This window comes from Kryptolebias marmoratus, linkage group LG24 (assembly GCF_001649575.2).
Source record: "Kryptolebias marmoratus isolate JLee-2015 linkage group LG24, ASM164957v2, whole genome shotgun sequence".
Classification (NCBI taxonomy): Eukaryota; Metazoa; Chordata; class Actinopteri; order Cyprinodontiformes; family Rivulidae; genus Kryptolebias; species Kryptolebias marmoratus.
This window is the reverse complement of record NC_051453.1, coordinates 7,058,683-7,084,290: the sequence shown is the minus strand read 5'-3', so window position 1 is coordinate 7,084,290 and position 25,608 is coordinate 7,058,683. Positions and strand designations below refer to the sequence as shown.

Sequence of the window (25,608 nt, the reverse complement as noted above, 5' to 3'; positions counted from 1 at the left end):
ACAGTAGCTCCTTTTAGACTGGTAAGTTATTAGGTGAGGACTCCATATAATAGGACTCTGTCCAGTTTCCCACCAATTGAATTGACATCCAAGGTAATTAAAAAACAAATTCATAACTCATACTTGAAACTCTATTTGTTAAACCATACTTGTACCAGTGTGGCAATGTGGTAAAATACCAATTCTATTCATAAAGTAAATGACCAAAATTTTCTCAACAAAACATTTCCCAAAACCCTAAATGTTCCTTGTTGTCTCATCAAATTGGCATAGTGCAGTTAAACAAGAGACACAGAGATTCAACCATCATGTGATGTTGTTGATTTTGTTGAACCCAAGTTTTTTTTAATGTTTTTAATAAATGCATTTGATTTGCTTTCACATAAAAGACCTGGCCACTTTTTTTTAAAACTGCTCTGGGGCCTGGTTTTGGTCCTCACATGCCAATTATTGGTGGTCTGGGATCAGCATTGGCCTTCTGTCCTGTTGAAATGGCCCATGCTGATCTGAGCCTTGGCAACTTATGACCCTGTCGATGGATTAATGATTTTCTTTTCATGGACTACTTTTGGTATGATTTGACTACAAACCCGAAACATTCAACAAGAGCTGCAGCTGTATAGATGCTATGCCCATGATGAAACTCACTAAGATGGTTGTCTTTGATACTTGGCCTTGCTCTTATTTTATCCCTAGTTGAACATTTAAACTTTGAGGCAGAATGTACAACTGCGGCTTCAAATCAATTATTCCAATCCAATACTCAGTGCAAATCTAACAAATGATCTGTAAATAAGACATCTTGTCCTAGAACTGTACTTCCAGTCAAAAGGTGGCAATAGAACATTTTAAGCTGTTGTCCTACTGGCAAAACATCAAGTGAAGAAATGAAAGACAATTTGCTTTAGAGAAGCAGAAAGCTAAGAACAAGCCTTCATGATTGAATTTTTACCCTTCATAACTAGCTTGACAACAAAGATAAACAATGTATCAACACAGATGCCAACACCTGTTCAGTTTTGTGTGCATTTCAATGGCCCAACACAGGACAAGATTAAAGTTGCAGTAACATTGTGAGTGATGCACAGGCAAAGCACAGGAAAACACGGCACTCGAGACGTGTGTCTTTCACTGAGATCTAGTGAGAGTATACTGTGTACAAACTGTCTTGAGCTAAAGCTCCAAAACCCACAGCAATACTAACAAGGTTTCATGTGTGTACTGTTACACAACTGATGATTCCACAGCAAGCAGTCCTGATGTCAACAAAGCTAACTGTTGACAAAAACAAAGTGCAAAAAACAAAGTGAAATGAATATAACTTTCCATTTTAGATTATTATTTTATTTTTGACAAAATACACCTAAAACAAACTTTTGGTGTTGTAATATTTTGATAACACTGTCATTGCAGCACAGTATTTTTTTTCCTGAGAGATGTGGGTTTTGAGATACAGAGACTCTAGTTAAAAATCTTCATCTGTGCCTGAAAAACTAGATGGTCCCTTCTTTGCTCTCTGGACACGTTGGCCCACCATGTCAGCATCAATTGTGTCAGCCTGCACAGACACAAGCATCTGTCACCATCCATTAACCTGTATAATTTAAACAGGGCACATTTCAGCTGTAAATATCAGATAACTGTGACACAGTGTTATGTCTGGTGTTGTTTTGGGTTAAAGTTTAAAATAAAGTGATAGCAGAATAATAATTTTAGATTTTCAATGCCCACATAAGAAGGGATCTCAGCATGTGTGAATGGAACTTTGTTGCAAAAAATTTTAATTCCTACATTTCCTATCTGAATTTGATTCACAACGTCAAATACCTGTGAACTCAGGTTTTAATTTCATGTTTCAAAGTTTATTCTTTGCCCTCATACATAAACATGAACATCTTGTCACAGATCTGTTACTGAGGGAAATGTGTCCTTGGGAGATCGAAGTTTCGTCAAGCTGTACATCAGACATCTGCTAAGCGCCTCATCATGAAAGGGCTGAGGTTTATTCCCCTGCGTTGTCGTGCCAAGAACTACTGGCAGGCGCCAAGAAACCTTCCACTTTGCCATCAAGGTTAGGTGAATGACAATGCTGAGTTACTGAGACTCAAGATGAAGAAGGAGACTGCCAAATAGGCAACAAAAACAAAGGAACGAAGAGGAAGGATGCTGCAATCACATCTGTATGTGAATCTTTTTCTCTGTCCTTTCCCCTTTAATAATTCCAAATTGCATCTCAAGAACTAATAGCTTGTTACAATTTTGTATGAGGTCATTCACATTTTCATTTAATAACTTGCAATACATTATTCTATGTTAGTTGCCTCTGTTCATCTTTGGTAGCTCTTTATTTTACTTATAAAAAGACCAGTGCTAATGGTGCCTCTGCATTTTGAGGCATAAGACAACAACAAGCAACAGATGCTTAAAATAATCCAAAAGAAGGTCAAACAGGTCAGGCCATGAACTCAAACCAGCCAGTCCCACTCGTTTTGCAATTCGCTCTTGACTATCTCGCTAATCTAAAAAAAAAAAAAAAAGATACTGAAGAATCTTGGTCTGTGGTGTGAAAAACTTCAGTAGATAAAGCACGTCTAAGACTTTCCACCAATTTTATTTCTATAGCATGTTAAAAACCAAGGTTGACCAAAGTGCTGTACAAGCTGGTTAAAAAAAAACAGAACAAATATCATTTAAAAAAATCTGTAAAATCACATAAGTAAAATATAAAGGGCTAAAAACAAACTAAAACGAGGAAACATCACAACGTAAAAGATCTGATGGAACTCAAACTGAACTCAAATTAAAAGTCAACGTAAAAAGTTGAGTATTTATGTGGGTTGTGGCTGTGCTGCGTCTTATACATGCAACTCCAAAAACATTAATGTTAGTCACTGAAAAAATAATAAAGAATCTGCATATGAGACAATGGCATGCAAACGTCAAGATGCACACCAAACAGCATCTTTGGATTGTCAAACAAAAACAGATTATTAGTCTACAGTTGTTCTTAAAAAAATTAAGGTGGTATACAAATATTACAAAGGTTCTGTTATGAACTAACAGGTTCCAAGCCATTGAACATTTTGCTTTAGGATTGATAACTACAAATAATTTATCCTGGTGTGGAGAAATTATTAGTGGTAAATTCTGTCTAATGTACATTTGACTTCATAAAGAAAAACATGTACCATTCAGGTTATACTTCTCCCAGAAAAGGTGTAACAATCCAGGATTGTAACAATGCTTTTCGTTTCCCAGGGCAGCTTAAGAATATCAACAGTGAATTCACCATCTGTGATGTGAATTCATGAAGAGCCACACTGAGTCTCCAGAGATATATGGGTTGTAGGGTAAAGCTAGGATTCCCCAAAGGGTCTCTGACTTGTCAATAGGCTAAAGTATTTCCCTTCAAATCCATGGTAAGAGACCAGCCATCCATCAGGCCTCAACTCACACTACATAAGATGAAGGAGTGGGGGGGAGAAAAACAGGATGATTAATGTGCCTTCTGTGTGGTCAGTTTTTTTTTTCTTCAGCACACACAGCAGCAGAAATGTGTGAATCTATTTTCACACAAAAATGCATAGAGTTTACCCACTTACCTTCATACACGAGTAGCTTCACAAAAGCAGAAAAATGCACACAGACGCACATCACCAGAGGGCTGTATTCCAGAGGATAGAAGATGAAAAATGTCTTAGCTCAACTCTGCTCCTGGCTAACCTCCATGGTGAATGGAGGGGTATTGACTAAAGAGCGAGGCAGCCAGCCCTTATTTATAAATGCTTCTGCTGAGCTAACTCCAAGCACCAGAGCACAATGAGTAAAAACACACATGAAACATTTTGACTTATCATACTGCAGTGTCCACCACCACCATCAGCTAAATCCTCATTAGCAGATATGAAGAAAAACAGTGATTGTTTCAGTAGTAATTAGCGGACAGTATTATAAGAGCATTACATAAAAAATGCTAATGTGGAAAATAATGAATATCTGTAACCCTAAATTTACTATTTAGAAGCTGGACAATTTTCCACTGGAAAAACACATCACTCTAAAGTAATCACTAAACAAAACATACTTTAGAACAGTAGCATCTTAAAAGTTCAACCTTGCTGTTATGTTGCTGGGTTTGAGCTTCTGTATACTGCATATTCTACTTATACTCAGATAGTGCAAAACCACTCCTTAAATACTTTTATTTTGCATTTGACAGCAACCCAGATAGTTGTAAAAGTAATAAGCCTTTCTGACTTCTCCCTAATGGTTCTTTTCCGAGCTTTCTACTCTCTTCGACTGAGTGAACACGATGGGGATCTGTTCCATTGTAAACGAACAGGATAGTTTAGCCATTAAAAGCAACCACACTCAAAGTGGATTCATTTTTGTCTGGCTGCAAAGGATGCCGGAGAGCTTATGAGCCACACATTAATATGACCACAGATCAATGGGGCTGTGAGCAGTCTGAAGGTACTGTTGATGTATTGGCTGGATCTATGAGGAAGCAGATATGGATGTGGTGTGGCCTCTGCACGTGCTGAAGCTGTTGATAGTGACTAATATAATTAAAAATTAGTATGTTTGAACAATTTTAATTCAGATCGATTACACTTTTTTGGGTGTATAAAATGACTTGGTCTTGTTAGGATTTGACATATTATAAAGAATAATCTTAAAAGTGGTGCCAAACTAGGTTATATGAATAATGAGACAAATTCAGATTCAAACATTCCTTACAAAATAAAAGATCTGACATTTTTAGTAATCTAATGACTTCAATTGGTGTAGAAGTAAATATATGTTAAAGCTTTCTGGAGTAATGAGGCTAAATAATTCCTCTCAGGATTCAGTTAAAATGACCTTCCTGCTGCATCAGAAACATTGAAAATGAATACAATGACATTTTAAGACTCCCTGTATGATTAAAGGTACTTGTTAAAACAGCTTGCCTTTTGTGAATATTTCAAGTGTAAATTATCACATTTCAGTGTCTTCTTGTGGCAGAAATATTTTCTTTAATAATAATAAAAGAAACTGTACGTCAAGACTAAATGCCACATTTAATTACTTTTTTGTTGTTTTTATTCTTTGTGCTATGTTCTCATTAGTCTTTTTGCTTTTAAGAGATCACTTGTCAATCATGTTTTGGACTTTTATTTCTCATTTTTGCTTCTATATGTTGTTTATTTTCAGTGAATTGTTCTTTCAAACTGAGTGATGTTTGAGGCGTGTTTTTCTTCAGCTTGATATGTCTGAAGGAGTAATGGAAAAATATCTGGTGATTCCTAGGTTGGAGTGGTTTTAAGGCCCATTCTGTCTGTCACTCTGTCCCAGTCTGGGCGGGGCACAGCTGGCCCCGGGCCCCGAACTATCAGTCAGGCTGATGTATAGGTCCACAGGGTACAAATGAAACCTGTCACAACAAGGGTAATGATGTCAGAGTCACTACAGCTCACCGTTAAAGAAGGCGGAGGGAGATGCAGGGATATGAGAGGATGTGGGAAAGACAAGAGGGTTGAGTGGGGAGACTGGAAGGAAGGGAGAGAAAGGTGAGCTGGAAGCAAGAGAGGAAGCAGGAAAGGCAAAACAGGATTAAATGTAGCGAAAGTGGTAGAGAGAACAAAAAGGGAGGCAAACGGAACACGAAAGGGCAGAAAGAGGAGAAAAAAATTAGAGGGCATGTAAAAGGTGAGTGACCAGAAGTGAGCGCTGATGTCTGCTGTGAGAACAAATAGATGTAGCAAAGTAGGAACAGAAAAGACATGTTGATAAAACAAGGAACAGCAGTGATATATTGATTGAATGTATGGTGGAGTTGATTTGAAAGAACAGGAGCAAAGATATAGCAAGTAAAAGCTGAGCAAAAGAGATATTAGCAGTGGGAGACAGCTAAGATCCAGCTTGCAACAGACTCAAACACACTATGTTGCTTTTTTATGTTAGTTAAGGAATATTGACAATAATACCAAAAGTGTAATACATTAGAAGATCATTGCCATTAGGCCTGGGCATCAGGAGAAGAACACTGGGTTTTATGACCAAAGGAAAAATTCAAACAGATCTATTTAATTTCTACTTGAAACATCTGAACAATTTTTGCAAGACCTTTGTTCAAAAATCTAAGCAGAATATGTTATGGCAGCTTCTACAACACAATACCTGGCACATCTGCTTTTTGCACAATGACAGAGTACACTAAGTGGCTTACTGTTGTCACTTAACTTTGCCACGGACATTACCTTTTTGTTAGTTAAAGAGGTACAGGTGAGGCTGGAGGATTTGGAGAAGTTACCTCATGTTGCTGCAGCAGCAGTGCAGTGCTGCTTGAGCTACAAAATCAGGTTGGTAAAGACAAGGGATGATTGTCCTGTGGGTGTGGGGAAAGGTTTCTAAAACCTTTTTGCAATCGTAATTAACTAAACCATTTGCAGTATTTTCTAAAATCTTGAGTCATTTTGTCGTTTTTCCTTGCTGTTTATTGTGAAATCAACTTTTAACATGACACAAACTTCACAGACAAGTGTAGGTGCTTTATTTTTCCACATTTTGAACACCTGCTAAGTTTGAGAGAAAGAAGAACAAAGTGTTTGAGCAGGGGTTTGTCATCTGTGGAGGAATACAGTCTCAGTCTTGGACAGGAATTTAAACAGACATGTATCCTCTTTGTTTCAGCTTGTCATTCTCAATAAGGCTGCATCTCTTTCCTTCTCTGATACTTCAGATTTGCTTCAACCTTTCTCTGTCTGTTTTCCACTCTCCACCTGTCCTCATCCTCTATTATCATTGACATCATCCTTTCCACCATCCCACCCCATCTGCAACACATACATACACATACATGCAGTCTCTGCCTGCATCCTCACTGCCTTTGCCTTTCTGGCAATCTCTCCTCATCTCAAGACGTGGCCACTAATGGATTGAAAGTCTTGGGGAAGAGGCAACAGTCATTTAAAGATTAATGTCAGCCTTAGTATTCTGAAGGGCAGCCAGCCAAACCTCAGTGTGTGTCTGTGTGTGTGCATGTATGTGTGTCCAGTAGAGGACATGCACATGTCATCTATGCAAAGATGTCCCCTTCATTATCAGCCATTAGGCACAAACTCAAAGAGGGGGGAAGCAAATGAGGGAAGCTAGCTGGCCCATAAAAGCACATATCACAGTTTCTTCTCAAATCCCACTCAAATAAACCAAGGAGTGTAATCAATTACATGATCTCACTGGTGGATGTGTATGAATGAGTTTTCATTTTAGTATTATCATCATCACAGTTATTATTAAGCCTTAAAATTGCCATAACATGTTTAGTGTTATTTATCCAATTCCAGCTTAAGTCATTTTTGCAAAAACTGCTTTGGGTATTCAGTATATACCTGCATTTTGCAATAAGAGCAGCCGTTCATAAGACATGAGAACAGAAAACTGTCTTCTAAGTAAAAGTCAGGTGGAGGTGTGTGGGTTGCACATTTTGAGAGCAGTCAGGATTATGACAAACCTGGAGCACCAAATGGTTTGTTTTACAGAACCTGGAAAGTCTTGCAACAAAACAGTTTAGAAAGTCTTCTTCTATTTTCAAAAAAGACTTGGCAGGTGACTAAATGAACCATCTACAGTGTCACCATCTACTACCAACAGAGATGGCAAGTAAATCAGGTTTTTTGCTGATTTTCTCTTGAGGAAAAGAGCAGAAACCGAGTGGGAAGGTCTGCAACAGATTTAAACCTGAACAAAAGTAACAGAAACAGCAAGCTCTTAGATGGGTCTGGACACTGGTTCCAACAACGATACAAAGAAAGAAATAATCATGTTTTCTTTGGTTCTTGCTCAGATCCCAGGTGCAGCTAATCAAGGTTCTACAGAGCAATGGGGGACACAATGGTTACTATGTCCTTCTTTTGTACAAGCCCACACAAATCTCGCGCACTGAGAAAAGCCTTCATTTTTATGTTTTATTCAATTTCAAGCAACACATACTTATCATTTTGGTATGATTGATGCTAAAAAAGGATCTAAGCAAACCTCTGAAAGGGTCTTCTTTTTCACACCTAATGGTCACAACTTCTAAACATAAAACCTCTTTACGAACCTCAAAAGCATTCAGCTGCCTTGCCATGCTAAGTTATGACTTCACTGAAACATCTTGGATTATTTGTGTAATGTTTATGCAGACAAACAAACAAAAAGGTATTTCAAATAGTTCAAGCAGAGACTCAAACATGGTACTCTGTGGCATTGGCCTGCCCCTCCCAGACACACACATACACTCTGCACAAAACAGCAGCAAAATTGGTTTTGTACATTTATAGAATTGCAACACACTAACTTGGTTGTCAAGTTTGTGGGTGAAAGTTGCAATAAACTTTGCAGTTGCACAAAGGTACTTTTGACAGATGGTTGCATGTTTTATGGAATTATGAAAAAAATGAGAAAAAAACAGAAAAGAAAAGATAGGGCACAACAAAAACTTTGTATGAAGAACAGACACATTTTTGGAAATTAAAAATGTATTCATTGCTTACATAATAACTCTTCACAAAGTGGCAAGCAAGCAGATGCAGGCTTCTGAATTAAACATTTTTTGCTAACTGGAGTACAGCTTTGGAAAAATGTCAAATAGGAGTTACATCCACATCCATGGCAGATGAAACAGTCTGATATACAACATGCATTGGGAGGATATCAGGTATCATTCTATCAATGTCAGCACATACTTTTACATTCATTTTCTGCACCCGCTTGTGCCTGCTCGGGGTTGAAGGGAACTGGTGCCTATCTTTAGTGCCCATTGAGCCAGAGGTGAAGGACACCCGGGACATGTCACCACGGCCACTTAGAGACACACAAGATAGACAACCATTCACACTCCTAGAGTAATTTGGAGTCACCAGTTAACCTAACTAAGTTTTAAAATTGTGTAAGAAAACCAGAGTACCCACAGAAAAGCCACACGGGGCACGTGGAGAACATGGAACGCCTGCACAGAAAGGTTACAAACCTAAAACACTTTTACCGTGGGGTGATAACCTAACCTGTGTTTCACATGAATACATGCCTCTGACATGTACTAAATATGCATCAACCTCAGTACACTGTAACAAAAAAGTAACATCCCTACTTCTCATTCCTAAATATGATGTATGCAAGACTGGGGTGGCTCTTGGTTTACCTATGGAAAGAAAAGTAGTCTGATAATTGTGTACAACATTACACTTTTGTTATTTTTGTGTGCATGTGTGTGCATGCAGATTTAAAAGGGGAAAGTGGATGCATAACTTTGGAAATACAAGTAGGGGTGCTTCAGGAAAAAAAAATCAAATGCAAACATAATTTCAAATTAATCAGACAAAAGTAAATGGTTTTGCCATAATAACAACACAAACAAAACAACTGATGAGTGAATAAAAGTGTGAGGAACAAATAATACATATTCACAAAACAAACAAATCTCCTCCAAACTTGTACACTCTTGTGCAATGCATCACACTTAGATTCTGTTGTTTTCAAATTCTTAAAAGTATCAGACAAATGAGGGGTGATATGTAAAGCTAACATCCCTCTATGCTGTTAGATGAATCAATTGCAGTGGAGCTTATTTATTGTTCTCTCAAGCAACAATAAATAAGTTCCTCTGCAGTGGAAATGGAGGATGGACTTGCATCTAAATGTTCTAATATTGAACACCAAAGTAATCTGAGGGGCAGCCACTGGAAAAAACACACACACAGCAGGCAACGAAATGATTATAGCAGTAAATACAGCTCAGGGACCACAAGTAGAAATACAATATCATGCACTCACATGCACACAGAAATGTGTACACCCATATCTACAGGAAAACACATATGGTCGAGCAATGTCATGCGTCTAAGAGTTACTTTTATTTATCTGCTCCTCAGGAATGTCCGTGCACAGCTGCGATGCAGAGAAACAAGCACATTAAATGTCTGCGGTGTGTACCCCTGAGACCAGAGTGAGAGCTGCAGCCTGAACTCCCCTAAATGTTTAATGCGCTTGTCTGATGGTCATAATCACTTTAAGAACAATAAACAAAAACAAGAGGCGCCAGTGGAAAAAAAAATAACCGGAGGTTAAAGCCACACCTCAGACTGTCAGAATAGTCTGGGTTAGAAGGAAGGAAGGGGAAGAGGAGAGTACAGGATGAAAGAAGACAGACACACTCAGAGTCATGAAAAATACATGATGGGTGACTATCACTGTTAAGTAGGATTGGCGTTTGACCTGAGAGCAGCATATAGGTTCCCATGGCAATGTGCACACTTACAGGGTATTTTTAGAGGCACTATTATGGCCAAAAAGGATAAAATGGAGCTTAATGACAAACAATACAAGTTTTGGTAATGTAAATATTTTGTTTACAAGTTATAGATCTGTTGACTTTTGCAATACCTACTTTGAAAACAGATGAAATTTCCTTAAGCTCATTGACATTAAATTCATATAAACCACTGAATATTTTGCTAGAATTACAATTACAACAAGATTACAATGCGTTGTTTTGGAGAAACAGAATTACTCCTGAAACTAATGCAAACATTTTTGTTCTAATTCATGCACTGTGACAGATAAAATAAAGACAGAATACAATTATTGTTTTGTTTATAGCATTCAAAACATAGAAAGAAAGAGTCTAATAGGTGGCCAAAACTATCTAAATAAAATTAAATGAATTAAATTTGTCATTTAAATGTCAATTCAAATGACATTTTTTTTCTCTCTTGAAAGGGAATTTTTAATCTGCCATCTGCTTCCTTCAACAGGAGGCAAGAATGGGATTCCTTCTCCTCATGACCACACCGAAATGGATGAAAACACACAGTACTGAGGCTCACTGGGGGCATGTCTCAGGTGGCTATCTTAACAGATCTATGAGGAAATGTATTACTTTCATTTTCAGGGCTGAAGTGCCTGACCAGAAGAACACACACAAGTGTCAGTCAAACAAAACCCTTCATGCAGAATTGAAGGAAAGAAAGAGAAGCCTGGTCACAGCTTTATTTCAGTCATGTCAGATGTTTGATATTCTGAAGCCTGATGATACAGAACTTATAATTCTTTACTGGCTATATTCAACTATTACCGGTTCTGTTTATAGACATTTAAATGACTGAATGCTTTGTTGAACCACTGTTAATGTGTGTCAGAACTTTCAGACCCCATGCAGATCTTGTGTTATTCATTCTTAGCTGTTTTCAAGAAATGTGCTGTAAAACATTTACTTAAGACGATATCAGAATGGTGCAGTCTTAAAACAAAAATCAGAGTAAGTTTAATAATTTTATGATGCATCCTTGCAATTTCAGAAGGATCTTTTTTTTAAAACCTACTAGTTATCTTTGCTTTTTTTTTATCCTTCCTTTCAGAAAAATAAAAATAAAAAGTATTGGGGTAAAACTGGGAGAAATCTATTCTGATATACTACATATGATAATACTTTATATCAATGAATTGATTTGAATTTAATATATTGTTTTTTGTATTTAGTGATGACTGTTGACTGACCTAATATACATTCATCATATATTTTTTAGTTTCCATACAAAATGTTAATACAGATGTACAACTATTTATAATTTGTATTTATTTGAGCAATAAAACCTGCCATTGGACAGTCTTTCTTAGTTTTCTTTGTCTAGACCTTTTCTATAGTAGTTTCTTGAGATCTTTATTTTGAAATTTGTAAGATAAACACGTAAAACTTTTCAAGTCTGATTCAGAAAAAGAGCAGGAGAACAAAGACAAGCCGACAGAGGGCGGGCCACAGGGAAATGTAAATCACTAGATAAGAGGAGGGGAAAAGAAGAAGAGGGAAACACTTCAGGTCATCAATGGGGAATTGGATGGTGTTAAAATTGAAAGGAGAGAGGCAACGAAAGAAAAAGACAGAGAAAAAGAGAGGGAGCCTTGGGGACAAAGACAAAGGGAAGAGGAATGATGGACAAGAAACAGGAAGGAAAAAAAATAACCCATGACATGAAACAAGAGGAGGCAGCCAAATGACTACAGAGCCTTTTTTTCTATATGTCAATTAAAAAGGCACCTTTACAAAGCCATACAGGAGGAAGAGAAGAAAATATAGAATAAAGTTGAGCTGAGGTCAACATTTTAGCTCACCTTGTCATTCTCCTGTCTTTCTTGTATTTTTGAGCCCAGTGCCACTGCAGAGTTGAAATGCTTGCTTTTTCTGAAGGCTAAATGTGACCGAGCCACTCCTTCTATAACCTACTGACCATAAATGAGGTGTGGTGGTGGGTGGGTGGAGGACATGAGAGGAAAAAAAAAAACACACCATCCATCTTCAGGAAGATTAATCAAAGTGATGAAAAGGACAGCTTTGTAAAATCGGCAGTCCTATTTGGGGTTTGTCAAAGGTCTGAGTGATTTATTTGGCAGGAAGTGGAAGGTTCTCCATTTCCTTGTTTCAATTCCAGATAAGCAGGGCAGGCAAAGGGCAATTTCAAGGAGATATTGTGTGCATTCTTGCTCTTCTGATTTCAGGGCTTTAGAGTATTAAAAACAAAGTGGGCTGGGTAAAGAAAAGTATTGGTTAGAGTTAAGGAGGTCAAAATAAAGATTGAGGACAGAAAAAGTGCAAAGGACAGGGACAACAAGTAGGAGAATGAAGGGAGAAAATGTGAATGAAGCAGATGGAGAATAAGAAGCAGATAGGTTCACCTCTCATTAGCTCGCCTGCCACACACTATGCCACAAAGCAATGCACCTCCCAAGGACATGAATTAAACAGAGAGCCAACTACCTCAGAGAAAAACAGCCCTGCCAGCACTTAGCCAAGCCTCATAAACAACCAGCTTGCATTTGTCACTTTCTCTTCACCCAACAAAGCGACAGTGGAAATAAATTACTCTTAAGTAGACCTCTTTCCTCCTCTACCTCAGCATCATGGTTCCGCCTCAGCAGATGGTTTGAAAACAGAAAGGTAAAAGTCAAAGACATACAGTACCTTGTACAACAAATGGACACATGAGCCACTGTAAAAGTTTGTCCTGACATGTAATCTTTGGTACTTCTTTCTTTTGTCCATTTGTTTTGTATTTCATAAAATAATAAAATATTTAAACAAAAAAAATTCCATAAAGTAAGTCAGGTCATTTTGACCCTCTACAAAAGCAAATATCCAACAGGCAAGCTAACAAAAAATGTGACAAATAAATCAGGTTTTTTTTTTTTTTTTTTTTTTTTTTTAACGAATAAAGAGAAACAATGGAAAGAAAAAGCACTGAAATATTAAGAATTGGTTATGGTGTTGTAGTTCTTGAAGAGTTTTTATTAACCTCCCAGTCAGAGGCAAAAATCAATCTCTTAGAAACCAAGAAGCAGAAAAAAACATAGTTCTGTGGCTTAAATCAGCACTCTAAATCCCCCTAGACATTAAAAGCAAAATTGAAATGGCTGTTTAAAAGAAAACCCATTTTTACCAGAAAAGTAAAGTTATGTTCATGCTCACGGTCTACAAAAATCTGATGTTGAAACAAAAAACAGATTTCAGTTATAGACTAATGATTAATGTAGACTCTTTGAGATCATTAAACTGAACTACAGTGCTGTAGCAACAAAATGTTCACACTGCCAAAAACACAACCATTTCACTTTAACTGTAACATATAACAGGGAACTTTCTTAGGACAATAGTCAGTTTGTTCAGGAAGTTGTGAGAGTGGAGAGCAGCTGGTTCCCAGCTTGATTTTGATGATAGACAGTAAATGAACTGTCAATAGAACCTGAACAATCTGGATTTATCACTGCTGCTCTACAATTCTTTTATCACCTCCCACCTTTTTACAACAAATGAGTTTCATAACAAAATGTATACTGGCTACTTCATGACACAAACCTTTGATTTTTAACACAAGACCAATATAGCTTATAACTCGTGACAATATGGACATTAAACACTTTGAAACTTGAGGACCCTGACTTTTAATGTCTTGTGTTCATTACAACATTGACATTTGTCATCTCTCATGATGATGTTAACATTCAGGAAGGTATTAGGTTTTGGACTTTTTTAACAAGACATGCCAAGTTTAAGACCAGTTCCACATATGGTTTTACACAGTCCTTTCACTTTTCAACTGTTGCTGTTATTTGCGAGTTGTTATGCTTTGAAGTACTAAAATGCACTGTTAAAAAATTGCATTAAAAGGGGTTACACATTTACCTATTTATAGGTCACAGTTTATTTAATGTCATAGAAATGTTGCTACTCAAAACAACTATCTTACTATCTTGTAATTTTGTATCATGAGAAGAGATTTAAACAAACACACCTATTGACATGCTTCTGATGAGACTGGACTAATCTTTTTTAAAAAGTGTGTTTCTTATTTAGAGTGCACGCTCAGTTTTAGCTTATATCTGTGGAACCTCCCTCAAAAAACAAAGAGTTAAACAGATCTAGAGAAGTGTCAGGGTGTTCAGATATCATGCATGCCAGTGATGCTATAGTTCACACAGCCAACCATGTATCTGCCATTGGTCATCATTGCATGGAATTACATACATGAAGCACATGGATGCCTCAGCCAAAAGGACCGCCCACATCCGAAGAGTTACATATAGAACTGTTCACTAAACACCCTTATCTTAGATAATGAGTGGAGACGTCCTTTTGGTGTGAAAAATGCACTCCCTTGACAGCAATACAAGAAAATGAAAGTTTTCCTTCCCCTTTTCGTCCGGTTCCCAGGAGTCTTCATTTTAATATTGATGCACACTCATTGTAGCATTCAGTTGTCTTTCTGCCATTAAAGGTTCTTACTGAGAAAGCCCTTGGAGAAAACCTAGCTTTGTTAATCAAGCGAATGCACAACAATTACTAGAATCCTATAATCAATGGTTGTGGACAAACAATAAATCCTTGATGGCATCTTGGGAGAGCAACAAGTGGTTTGGAATGAAATCCCACTAATTGAGGAGAAATCTGCTGGTGTGCTGTTGTTAGGTAATAGCTTCGTTGTTCCACCATTTAGCTCATTTGATTAGGGTTACTCCCAAGTTCCTAATCTGACTTATACCACCTCTGCATCCATTTAAGCTAATTTGTAAAGGCAGCATGACAGAAAATAATATACTGCAACAGGTCAGAGCTGTTGTGGATGCACACTAGTGAACTACACAATATTAGTCATGGTATTTTCAGATTGGAGCTCATCGCCTTATTGCTGTAAATCTGTTGCCAGCTTTTGTTTCTGGAAACCAAAATTACAAAACAAATCTAAACTCTTCATCCAGAGCAGCTAAATTGATCAAATTTTGTCATTTCATATAACCTAAATTAAAAACTGGCTTGTTGTTGTTCCTGCATCCAAAAATATAAACTAACAAAATTATTATTTATGAAATTGTTCTCAACTTTGTTTTTCAATAAAGTAACATTTTTTTCTTTATAAAAATAATTTATTTCGTTTTATAAAATATGTACAGTATTAATAGGTTGATAATAAATAAATGCAGAAGACGTTTGAAATTCTTAACAGTTATTAAGAAAAATAATCTCAGCTGCAATGATGGATTTAAGTTAGTCCATGGAATCAAAATTTTACATTTGGCTGAAACCCATGGTATCAGATTATGGAAGGTGTATGAGCTGTGGGACAAACAGAGAAAGATTTATTTATTTGCACTCCCAGGTCGTTTTAAACATTGACAGAAATCTACTGATTGAAAGAAATCAAATCCTGTGTAAGATCTTTTTTGTTTTCTTGACATTTTGAAATGAAGTGTCACAGTCAGAATTAAAACAAATGTTATGTACTCTTTTTCCTCTTCCTGCAAAACACTTACACTCACTGCAAGACTACTGTAGGCTTTTTTGAACGCAGCACAAAAGGTGAGTGCAGCAGAATTAATGATCGACCGAAGGCTACAGGCAGTCATGCTGGCATGTCTCCACTTAGCACAATGGCAACCATAACTCTGCCATGATCAATAGATGTTCATGACTTGCTTTAAAAAGGTCCCATCTGCCACCTTCTACCTATCCATCTATTCCTGCCTCAATTCTGGTCAGCTCTTCCTTCCTGTGTTGCCTATAATTTTACCTCTGACAGTTTGTATCCCCATTTATTCTTTCCTTCCTTTGTACTCGCTTACTTCCTTTTTAATGTTTGTCTTTTACTTATAGCCCTTTATTTTTTTTTTACTTTTTTTCTTATATTTTACCTCTGTCTTTATTTATTTATTTTCCTTTAATCCTTTATTCTTGCAATCCCCTTTATGTCAGTCCTTTTCTACTTCTTTCTCTTCTTTTTCTCTATTTCTTATCACGTTTGTTATTAAGTACTTCTTTTTTCAATGCTCTCCATAACTCATTCATTCATATTCCCTTTAAACTTCCTCTCAGTTCTTTGCATCTCTTTCACCTCTGTTCTACATGTTTCTTTCTCAACCTTTCTCTTTTTTACTTCTTCATATTTCTCTCCAACCACTCCTCTTCTTCCATCTGCCTTTCCTCCTTTTCCAAATGTAGTGCCTCCCTTTCTCTCTTGCAATCTGCAGTTCACAGGTTTCACAGGGCACATTGTTGCATCCCAGCGGAAGCTCGAGCAGCATTCTTCCATAAATAATTAAAGAGGCCCCACATGGCCAGGCACACTCAGTCTAAATGGATTATTCTGGGAGAGATCAATGCTGGTCTGTTAGGGTTTTATTAGGGGCTGCAGATGAAACTTACAAGGCTACTGCCAGTGCACCCCTCTCTGTCTTAATTCTGCTCAGCTTTTGTGTGACATTTTTTCCTTTCGCCATCATATCCTCACCTGCTCTTCACACCCTCCACCCACTCCTGGAGACGACCCTAACACGCCTCAGGAGAACCCACGCCAACAACGTGCACTACAACTCTGAGTCAAACTTATTACTTCCCAAGACAGTATGACTCATTCATTTTTTATTAGTCCATTGGCTGTGATGTACACAAGCACTAAATAGGTGAGACAGTGTTTTGTTAATCTTGCTGCTGTCACAAATCATCAGCTGGACTGATCTCCACTATTGTCACCCAGTATTCGCCAGCTCCGTGGGAAACATCCGGCACTTTCCACTGGAGTTGTCATTGGCAAGACAGAAGGGGAGATGAAAGGCTACAGTGACCTTCAAGAGTTACAACCCCTGGGAGAGGATGGAGGCTGCAATGTCGAATAACCCTCTGCAAAATTGTCTCCCGGAGGAGATTTACATCTGTCTCTTCTAGTGAAAGGTTTCCTAATTGTCTACTTTCAGGAAAACATCCTGCCAAAGCAGCAGTCGGGGACAGCTTGTTTGTTGTTCAGATCTGTTGGGCAATAATGATAAATAGAGGATAGAATATGCTATAATGGCTTCCCCTAAAACTAATGTCTTAAATGTGGAAATGCTGTAAGCTTTTGTATCCTGGGAAATCTCCAGGCACTTCCTATGTCTGTTATGAATCCTATCCCTTGTCAATAAATGCTGCAACACAAAGCAAAATCTTTAAGAAACACTTATACTCTGACAAGCAAGATGATTGCTTATCTTTTAGCATAACAATGCAGGAATATAAAGTATACAATAAAAAATAATTTATTATTACCCTTAAAATTTTTAACTTGGGGTCATCCTCAAGTAGAGTTCAAATTATTAATTGGAATCATAGGCGTCCTTCAGCCTTTGGGTTTACACAAACACCTCTAGGACTACACAGAAGGATCTTAAGCACTTCAAGCTTTTTAATTCTTATTATTAGAACCAGATGCATTCTAAATACCATACCAAATGCAAAACATGAATGAGTCCATTTTTTTCATTGGTACTGATACAGGAACAAGACCCCTGCATAATAGATTTATTGTGACCAATTTATTACATCAAATACACCAAACAGGGCACATCTAAATTTGTGTTTTTAAATCCTCTAGGGTTTTGCTGAAGCAGTTTGCCTTAAAACACTGTCAATTTTAAATCTGAGTGGATAAAAACTGGATAAATGTTTAAAGAAACAATGGAACTAGGAACTTTCAACCAATTTTCTAAAGTCAACTGCAAATTGCTTCTTAAAAGTTAACTTAAATTGTTTGTTTTTGTAGCAATCTAGTAAAAAAAACAAAGAACAATCATCCATGGCAGTAATCAAAACAGTTAATGGCATATTTATGATGTTTTATTGGTTTCAGCGAGCAAAAGCATGTAAGAAAAACTAAAAACTTGAAGCTCTAAATGAGCCTGTGCACAACTAAGTGGATAATTAAAAACACAAATTTAGATCCTTCAAAATATATTTGGAATTACTGTTTCAGCAATTACTAAGATTACAGAAGTTTTCATCCAATTTATTCCTTACTCATCCCACTCGATGATCACAAGAAATCTGCATGATGTCAGCTGCTGATAATATTCAAGCCAGATTAATTGTTCTGATTGTGAGGAGCTTGCTGATCCAGTCTTAAATCTCCCAAACTTTGGGAGTGTGGGAGGCTCAGTGCTGTGAGGAAGCTCACATAGTGGGCAATGCCTGTTGCTAGGCAACGCCCCTTTGCGCACAGTCTGCTCTAATTGGTAGAGAACACCTGCACGTCTAATTGAGAGGTCAGCTAAAGTTCAGTTTGATAAAACAATCAAGTCTACCATTTTATCTCTGGGATTATTTGCTAAGTTTGTGTGTCCCGGACAAGAAGTACATTCCAAGACGTAAAAATGCCACAAACTATACCACAACAGATAAAAGCTGCCAACTGTTTATTGAGCAATTATAGCACTGTATTAATTGTCTGGTGCATGTTGCCTCCCGTTTATTGCTTTCTCACTGATCATAGCCTTTAGTATATGATTAGTATTTGGTGTTTCTTGCAGTTGTGAGATCTGTAATTACTTATAATGAGTTTCATTTTGCATATGAAGTCTGCATGGATCATAACTTTGTTTCTCCTAATTAGAACCAAAGATTCAAGATATTCCATGTAGACCAACAGTAACCATGCATATGTGTCTCTACAGTAACTTTACTAAACCTTGAAAAGATTTTCCACCTTCCATGTCTTAACTCTTCACTCATAGCAGTGACTTTATTTCCTTATTAGCCAAAGCTTTATTACAGGTCGTTAAAGCATCCAAACAATAAACACTGAGTCACCCCAATATTATCCAAAATGTTAAATATTTAAGAGTTAGAGTAAAAACCTTTTTACTTGGGAAATTTCATTCTTATTCTTTAAAGATTTTGCTCCAGTATTTTCATTCCATGAAGGCTCCTGACTTTACAGATTTGGACACGTGTAAAATAACACAAAAATGTGCAGTAAGCTGGATGATGTCCTTGTACATATTTCAAGTAAAATATGGTTTTATACAAATCATCATTTCAAAGACTCAGTCTGACTTGAAGCTAACAAAGAGAGAAGCTGCCTGAACGTGCCATAATCTTAACTTTGAAAGATTTTCAGATGTGCGGGATGTGCAAAATTGAAAAACATAAGTTTATTCTACAAAATGGATAGAGATTTTTTTTTTAGTAAACTAACCAGAACTGATGAATCTGTTGCCATGAAGAGCAGGCAAAGATATAAATGCCTCTGTGTGTAATTATTTACCTGTTTGTAAGCAAACTATCCCATGAACCAGTGGACAGAATTAATGAATCTTTTAGAAAGCAATCATTTGATGTGCATTTACCACAGCTAAACTCTTAGAGTCAACCTAATTCAAGATGGTCGTCACAACTAATTGAATTTAGCAAACACAAACATGGCTATACCTCTGTCAGTTTAAGAGATATTGAGCAAAAATTCAGCGTGATATTAGCTTAGACTTAACTACATCATGAACTCTGATTGGTAACAGATCACTCATCTTATAAAACATTTGGCATTAAGTCTTTGAGTCAACATTGTCTGTCTGTTAGCAAAATATCCTATGAACCAGTGAATAAATGTTAAAGAAACCTTAAGAAATCAACCACTGAATGTGTATCAAGAACTAGTTAACATTCGGAGTTAACCTGATTCAATATGGCTACCACAGCTATTGCAGGATCATGCAAAATCTTTATTTTAAATGATGCATGCACCATGATAGGTGATATGCATTTCTTCAGGGAAAAATGTTTTTTGATTGTAAAATTTAATCTTTTTTTATGACTGATGAAACCAGAAGTTCAAGTTTTAAAAATACAAGTTGTTTAGACTATAGTTTGTTTATTTTTTAACTGATCTGATTTCCCTCAGACTGAGTAGAATACTGTACACTTCACACAAACATATTATTTGTCACCATACGGTTTTCTAGATAACACATTACCACAGCATTTTTCCTGAGTAGAAAAACCTTTTGGATGCTTAACATGCTGTTTTACCCTGAACTCGAGCTCCAAGTGATTATGGAGTGACTCATTCAAACTAAAACATTTTATTGTTGAAATTGTCTCTACACCACACAGGCTTCTGTGAATACCTAGAAAACAGCATTATTAAACATTCCAAGAAGAAAATAAAGGGAAGTGAGATACTTTTATCTGCCACATTGTACCTTCCATGTTGTTTCTATTGAACTTGTATCTCACAGACATGAACAGACATTTGAAATGACACATCATAGACAGACTGGGGAAGGTACAGAGGTTTTAAATCCCATTCTTCCCAAGCGATACCTCTACTTCCTCCAAACCAAGGAGAAATTTTGCATTGTTCCAAGACAACCCAGCTTCTCCTGTCCTGTCATCTTGGCATGTACCAAAAAAATGTCTACATATCAAAGCCATTAAAGTGTCACCCCCCAGGGTGGGCTTCACTCAGGACAGAAGCCTCAAGGAAAACTTGTGAATAATGCCTTTTGCCCTCATTCTGACAGTCAAGGCTTTCTTTAAAGAGCTTATATTTGAGACATCTGAAACGACAAACCATTGCTTAAAAGAAATACAGTTTCCATTTTTGCTTCCAGATTATTCGAAAAATCATTTGCATAAGGAATTTAGGATTATATGCTTCTGGAAAAAAAAAAGTACCATGCAAAGGTACAGCAGGATGTAAGACTTGAGTGCAATAAAAATACACTCTGTGACATTATAAAATCCATTTTTGGCCTAAATTTAATAAGTAGCACTTTATATAAAATTATGTTTCACTGTTTTAGTTTCTCTTGACCATTCACATCGACTGAACCAAGATTATTTTTGTGTGGCTAAACATGTCTGAAGGGCTGGAGGAGGGGCTTAAATGAGATGGGACACTCTGAAAAACACATTTTGCTACTTAGAATTTCAAATTTTGCTACAGGCAGCAGGAAAAGATGGCAGACAAAAAAAATTAAAAAAAAGGAGAAGAAGAAAAAAAAACAGCACAATGTTTATCTGGAGGCGACAACTAACAAGCGCTCTCCTAGTAATTAGAGTGTCGCAGTGCACATTGGCGAAACTCTCCACAAAGTGTGCTTATGATTAAATCTTTTTTTTCCTCTCTGTCTTTCCGTGTTGGGTTCCTTTAAAACGCCCTGCCAGCTATCTGCATCCATTTCCATTTTGACTGCATTAATGACATGGCCTAAACATTTAGGCTTGATGGCCTGTAATGAGACTGCAGAACGTGACTTATGGCTCATCTTGTAAATGTAATACAGATGTATTCACGTGCACGTGCGCAAGCAGGTGCACATCGGTCACCATTTATATCAGTGTCAGCTTCTCTTGTGGGCCGAAAACTGTTGACAGGTTAGGCATGATTGAAATGTTTTTACACAGAAGCAAAACAAGGGAGGATTGAACACAGCATCCAATCACCCATCTCATACATTTAGAAGGGCTTTTTGATTGATGTCCACATCTAATTTTACACAGGGAAGCTCTAAGTTGTTCATCTCTGTTACAAAAATCCTTCTCATTAAAGGACGACCTATGATGTCCATATGAAAAATCAGTCTTGCGATGTTAAACTTTTGCCAATTTTGAGAGCTGATGAAATTAAAGTAAAAGAAGAAAGAAAAAAGCTTCTTGCAGGGGAGTTCACAGATGTCTTTAACAGAGTATCCTTAACAAATCTAGACCACTTTGAAGAACCAGTCATCTTTTACTCCACCCAGTTTTCTTTGTAGAACCTGTAATGAACCTCTATGTTTCAACATGTGTGGTTCCTCTGCTGGAGAGAACATTTCACCGTGAACAAAAGCTGGCTGAGATGCTTCATAAAATATGCCCAACTTAATAAGCACTGTCTTTCTGAAAGGCCTGTACTTTTTGTATTCAGACAGAAGACAGTGCCTAACTGTCTCTTGTCGTCATTGGGTGGCACCACATCTTAACAGAGGATGACTGAAACACAAATCTACAGCATCATGATCAAATTAAAGAGAGACTATTCCCATAAACAGTAGCTTTGAATCTTGTGGGTGCTGTCAAGCATAGAAACAAGTAACACTGCAAAGATGCAGCAACAGAGTGAATCTCTGATTCACTCTGTTGTGAATCTCTGCTTCTTTTTGTGTGTAAGCTGAAAACACCAACTCATGCATTACATAATTTCTTTCATCACTGTGTGCAGCTCCACTTGTTTTAACGTCTTTCTTTCAGGCTCAACTTCCTCACTGTTATTGGGGGGAAAAGTGCATGAAATATGGAAAACTCAAGAAGCATATGATTGGCTGCCACAGTAAATCTCTGGCAGCATGGGTCAGAATACAGTTCGGGGAGGACTGTGGGTTATTTCCAGGGGGATTTGGTGCAGGCAATGGGTGTGTTCTTCTTCTCATACAGCTCACTGGTCAGTGTGAAAGCTGCCTATAGTTGTGACAATTATCAGATTTCTTGTTATGCATGTAGAGAGGAAAAGTGTTTTTGGAGGGCTAGGGGGTGAAGCTGGGAGTCACTCCAAATTTCTCATGTGACAGAGCATAACAGGGAATTGTAATACACAGCAACATCATAAATTTGATTACATTACATAGCAGTGCAAGACTGTAAGCCATTTCCAGGCACCATAAAAAGCTATAACTAAGTTACCACGGGTACAGAGAAAAATGAATAAAGCCATTTTCTTTTAACAACCCGGGCGCGGGCGAGATATTGTTCTCTCCTCTGCCTTTTATGAGCTTTGCAGACCCACGATGTGCTCAGTGCGATCGAAACAAGAGACGGGGGAAGATGGAAATTGCACAACTTCAAAATTATATTAGATTATTTTGCTTTTTTTGGTAAACATGTCAATATGTAGCCTTCCAATAAAATACAACAACCTGCCCTATCCTCATCAGAGATCATAGTGCTTTGACTTAAGGAGATTAAAAGAAGTGAAAGAATAAACACAAGGCTGCAATACAAGAAAACTTTCTCATGCTATTCATGGCATTATTTGTGGAGAGAAAGAATGCATAAAAAAAGGGAAACAGAATGTAAATTTTAAGATGTTCAACAGATTCATAGTTTATCTATTTCCAATTATCACATAAAGAAATGACTAGAAAAAACAAATTAAAAGTATATCTAATCATCACATTTTCACTGGCACAGATGCAGAAGGGTCTAATGCACGGGAGCAAAATTAATTCCAGCACTTCAACAAGGACATTCCCACCACTCGGGGGTAAAAAGTCAGTGTTCCTGCCGTACGGACTCCACCTCGGTGAGGTTGTGGAATGTTCAGGTGGCGCATCTCCACACAGGCTCATTTACACACACCGCTGTTACCGCGATGCGCTACACCAAACCTTGTGCCTGGCCATATATAAACCGACAGCACTCTCAGAAGTCCAACATTTATCACCTGAGTGTAAGTGATGCCTTAAAGTCCCACCAAACAACCATTCAGATGGCTTACGTTCATTTGGAAGGGACACTTATCTGTTACAACCATCCTGAGAGAATCACTGACTGTGGATGGTCTGTGCGTAAGATTCTGGTGCAAAAAACGGTCTCACGACTGACTTGGTCAGTGATTCACCCTCATTTGGAGATGCACTTGCTAGATGGAGAACACCCTAACCTCCCTAACCACATAAAAAAAACCCAGATCATTCTGAAACGAGCGTTATGTTCCCAGGCATGAGTAAAAACAAATCACTGAGCAGCTTTTTGCTACATAATCGCAATAGTTTCCATACTTTTGTAAAGACATTGTAGTTAAGTCTCAGCAAGATAAGTGGAAGGGCTAAATGTATGATCTGATCGTTGCTCAGGTTGATGGGAACCTCTCCTGTTCAAGCAGCAGACATGCTCCAGCAGCAGCAGCAGCAGCAGGCAGAGCGGATCTCCCACTGACTCCGGCACTAACGAGCATCTCGCTCCATTGCCAAGCTCATTGGCAGCTTGACGAGCTTCCCCCCGTTGTACATGAAATGCTCGCTTGTACTTCTTCAATAGCGCACGGATTGTGGGGTTCTGAAACAAACTGCCCAGCTGCCTGTTTGATTTTTCTTAGCTTTTTACCCGACTACAACACCGTGATTCAACACAGCCCACAATGATTTAAAAAGTCAGGAAATAAGTCAGCCTACCTTTCTTTGGTCAGCCTTCCAGTTTCTGTATTCTGTGTTTATAAAGCCCTCACATCTTCATGTTTTTTTTTCTTTAAAAACAAAAACCAAACAAATTTTTTTTTTTTTTTTTAAAAAACAAGCAATAATCCCCGGGATTTGTGTTAAACGTCTGCGTCCCTGCAGCAGGTCCAGTCAGTGATGCGCGGTGCACAGGTTCCTCTGCTGGGGAGGGAGTTGCGTTCTTGATGTTCTTTAAAATCCACCCCAAGAGCGCAGGTTTCGGCTCGGGACGCGCCTGGGTTCGGCAGGAAGAGTCGCTCCCTCAGCGGCAGCCGCCGTGCGCACTTGGAGAAACCGGAGCTGAGTCCGTACAGAGAGGCTGAGGGAATGATGTCATGCGTCCGGCCCTCCCTCTCCAGCCACCCCTTAACTCTGGGCTCTCTTCATCCTCTCTTTCCATCCTCACATTGTGTCCCCCCCTTCGTTTATTTATGGCAAACTGGTTTAAAATGTTAATATTAAAAAAAAAGAAATTTAGAAAAAGAAAGACACCCACTTAACTTATTTGTGCGTAAGCGTGTGCTAATCTTATCAAACATTTCAAAAATTCAAATGAGCTTTAATGCATTGTCACAGCAGCCTCGTGTGCATTTTGGTGAGCACTGAGAACAGTTTGTTTAACTGGGATTTTGGACTGGAACGCAGCTCGTTTTCGCAGATGCGTTTTTGCAGTGCTCTGCTTGACACGATGAAGTCATGCCGTTATCTCCCGCCTCACCGGAGGTATCGCCCAGTAGTATCGTCAGCCTGCATTTACCCGGGATAAGAGGGAAGGTAAGGCAGCATGAAATAGACCAATGCACGCAGCGCGCTGCGTAAAGACGCCCCCCCCACCCCCCCACTCCCCGGTGCAGCAGTCGCATCTTAAAGATAAAGCTTCATATCTTCAAATCAGAGCTGAAGGCTGAAGCTTGGATGCATAGAACCTTTTTGAAACATGTTAGACTCTATCACTGCAAATGATGCCATAAAACACTTATTTAAGGATGTTATATGAAAAAGTGGAAACAGCTATTGAAAGTGTGCTTTAAAGCACAGTAGTAAACTAAACCAATGAATGTTTTGTTGTTGTTTGTTTGTTTGTTTTAATTCAACACA

At 37.9% G+C, this 25,608-nt stretch overlaps 1 protein-coding gene across 23 annotated transcripts in view; it reads right to left on the bottom strand.

Moving 5' to 3' along the window:
* ptprsa (protein tyrosine phosphatase receptor type Sa) overlaps positions 1-24,825 on the bottom strand; it is a 214,226-nt gene extending 189,401 nt beyond the window's left edge. For 3 of the 23 annotated variants that reach the window (XM_017413362.3, XM_017413359.3, XM_017413361.3), the window contains exon 1: positions 24,469-24,824. The gene's annotated coding sequence lies outside the window, so the exon portion shown is untranslated. Of the gene's footprint in view, positions 1-24,468 lie in introns of all 23 variants that reach the window. The other 20 variants (XM_017413365.3, XM_017413368.3, XM_017413369.3 and 17 more) reach the window with 10 other exon arrangements.
* Positions 24,826-25,608: the final 783 nt, after the last annotated feature.